The sequence below is a fragment of the Corylus avellana genome, chromosome ca6 (genome assembly GCF_901000735.1).
Source record: "Corylus avellana chromosome ca6, CavTom2PMs-1.0".
NCBI lineage: Eukaryota > Viridiplantae > Streptophyta > Magnoliopsida > Fagales > Betulaceae > Corylus > Corylus avellana.
In genome coordinates this window covers 28788974-28792116 of record NC_081546.1, presented here as the reverse complement: position 1 = coordinate 28792116, position 3143 = coordinate 28788974, and positions in this window count along the sequence as shown.

Here is a 3143-nt window from a genome sequence, read left to right as displayed (position 1 = left end):
GTCTTAGGTAGGTCTTGGCGAGGTCCCTAGCAAGTCCCGGGTAGGTCTCGGTCCGGTCTTGGGTGAGCCTCGGTCAAGTCTTGGGCAAGTCCCGGGCGAGTCTGGTCAAGTCTTGGGTGGGTCCCAGTTAGGTCTCGGGCGGGTCCTCGGCAAGTCTCGGACGGGTTCCAATCAAGTCTCGAGCAGGTCTTAGGTAGGTCAGGGTGGGTCCCGTTCAAGTCCGGTTAGGTCCCGGGCAGGTCCTGGTGCAGTCCCGAGCGAGTCCTGGGCGAGTTTGGGTCAAGTCCCGAGCGGGTCCCGGGTAAGTCCCTGCAAGATTTTGGTCGGGTCTTGGCAATGTTTGTCGATTTAAGAATTAGATGCTCATAGTCGAAAAATGGTTTACGGTTTTCAAAACCGTAAACCATTTTCCGAAAGTTGAAAAGAATTTTCGGTCAAAAAGAAAATATTTTTTGTTGACCACAATTTTACGTTGAAGTAAACACCGTAAAATACAAAAATTATTTTTTGAAAACTATTTTACGACGAAGTAAACGGAGCCTTACAAGAGGTACTATAATTTCGTGTTCCAACCCAAGAGTCCCTATCATTTTATAAGCCTAATTTACTGCTTGTCATGCGCATCTCGGACAAGGATCTTCTCCAGTTCAAAATGAACTGGAGAGGATCCAGTTGATGGCTAGGATCTCTCCTTAGAGATCCTAAGGCCATCAACTCGCCACGTGGTGTATTAACAAAATAATAATATTTTACTTTTAAAAATAAATAAAAAACAAAATAATAAAAAATTTAAAAAAAAAAGAAAGAGGGCAGGCCGTACCACCCCATACACATGTAAGGGCTGGGCCTACCAACACATTTTAATGGGGTGGCGACGCCATTCTCTGAATTCTGGGGTGGATTGGCCACCCCTTGGGGGCAGTTTTGGGGTGGCCGATCCACCCCCAATGGCTACCGCTTACTCTCGGGGTGGCTCACAATTTCATGGCCCTCATGGTCCCACACTCATGGCCAAATCAATTTTTTTATTTTTTATTTGCCTTTGGGGTGAACCACCCCCAGCACATGGGTACACGCACCCTCCATTCCCCAAAATGTGGTACGGCCAACTGCGGGTTGGACAATGGGTGGTCACACCCTTTTTTTATTTTATTTTATTTTTTTATATTTGTTTTTAATTTTTATTATTTTGTTTTTTATTTATTTTTAAAAATAAAATAAAAAAATAATAATATTTTTTTAATACACTATATGGCAGGTTGATGGCCTTAGGATCTCTAAAGAGAAATCATAGCCATTAACTGGATCCTCTCCAGTCCATTTTGGACTGGAGAGGATCCTTGTCCATATAGTTGGGCTTGCGAAGTGATGGGCACCCCTCATTATTACACCTATTATATATTTTGGATTCATTCAATTATCGGTGTATTTAACAATCGAAAGTATACCAACATCAATTTATCTTTGATTTTCTCTAAATTTAGGAAACAAAACTACTTTTTACTTTCATATCCAAATATAATTCATAATAAATTCCCTTACATTTTCATATAATATTAAAATATTATTTCTTTACAAAATACAAGTGTCATACATACCTTCACATTTTTTTTTATAAAATTTCAACACAATCCTCAATAAAAGGCAAAAATATGGAAGATGAGAGAGCAAAGAGAAATATTTATAGTAAAATAATGTATATGGAAACTCTTTTGGTTCCCTACACATTGGGTAGTATTGTAACATTCCCAATGTTTTGGGAACCACCAGCAAAGATGCTACTGGTAACTTTTTGTGATTTGTTTTGAAAATTTTCCTATTATAAGGAAGGGAATGGGTTATACGCACATATACATACTACATACTATCATGCAATTAGGGCTATAAATAAATCAATCTGGTTGACAACCTGCTCGGTTTAGCTTGACCTGAACTCGAGTTCGATACTGTAGAAGCCCACTCGATTAGTAAATAATACATACTCGACTCACTCAAGAAAACTTGATAAGGGTTCGCGAGCTCAGCTCATTTAAAGTTTGACCAACTCGTTAGCTTGTTCATATATATATATATATATACGCTAACTTTTAGAGCATCCAAATATAATAGCCAAATTAGATTCTTTTTTCTTCTTCAAGTATAACTATATTTATAATTTGCCCACATTATACATATGCTATAGTTTCTACTATCTAGTTATATATAATAATATATTGTTAATTTACTACCTATAGACTATAGGTATATGTTATATTGAATAATATGTCTTATATAGTTTTGTATTATATATTTATACTATAGATAAATGTGTAAAGGTTGTTTTAAAATTCGGGATTTAACTTTGCTCAGATCATATATTAAAGAATTTAATAGCCTAGGTCGAGCTCAAGTTAAGCCTGACTCGAATAGCATTCTCAAAGAACTCGAACTTAACTCACTCAAGATTTAAACGAGCTAAGCTTGAACTCACATTTCATAGCTCGGGTCGAACTCAAGCTCGGCTCGAATAAGCATCTTCATAATCGAGTGAGTCTTAAAATCCTAAAGCCCAACTCGGCTCGACTCGATTACAGCCCTAGTAGTAATTAATGAAGAATTGTAAATGTTATGGAAGTTTGCTATATGGTTCAAACAAGAGTCCATATCAATCATTTTGAGTTAATTAACCATTAGATATAGTTACCAAGTTTAATATAAACTAAATGAGACACATTAGGGAACGTGTAAGAATTAGAAGAAGAAGACATTAGGGATGGAATAAGCATATCTCAAAACTAAATACAAGAGGTACTATAATTTCTTGTTCCAACCCAAGAGTCCCTATCATTTTATAAGCCTAATTTATTGCTTGTCATGCACATCATGTGACGCTTCAACAATTTCTCCCTCTTTTATAAGGTGACATGTTTTATGAAAAATCTCTCAACTAGTGACGTTTGAACCTAAATGTCACTATTCTAGATTTTACAACCTCTTGTATTTTAACGTTGTTAAAGCGTCGCATTTTTTGCGTTACCTTTTAAAAAGTAACGTTTCTTCGTAAAAAAACCACACTATTTGGACTTTTTATGTAGTGATGTGGCTCACATGCATACTAATCCTTCTGCAATGTCACGAAATGTGCATGACGTGCTGGAGGGCTT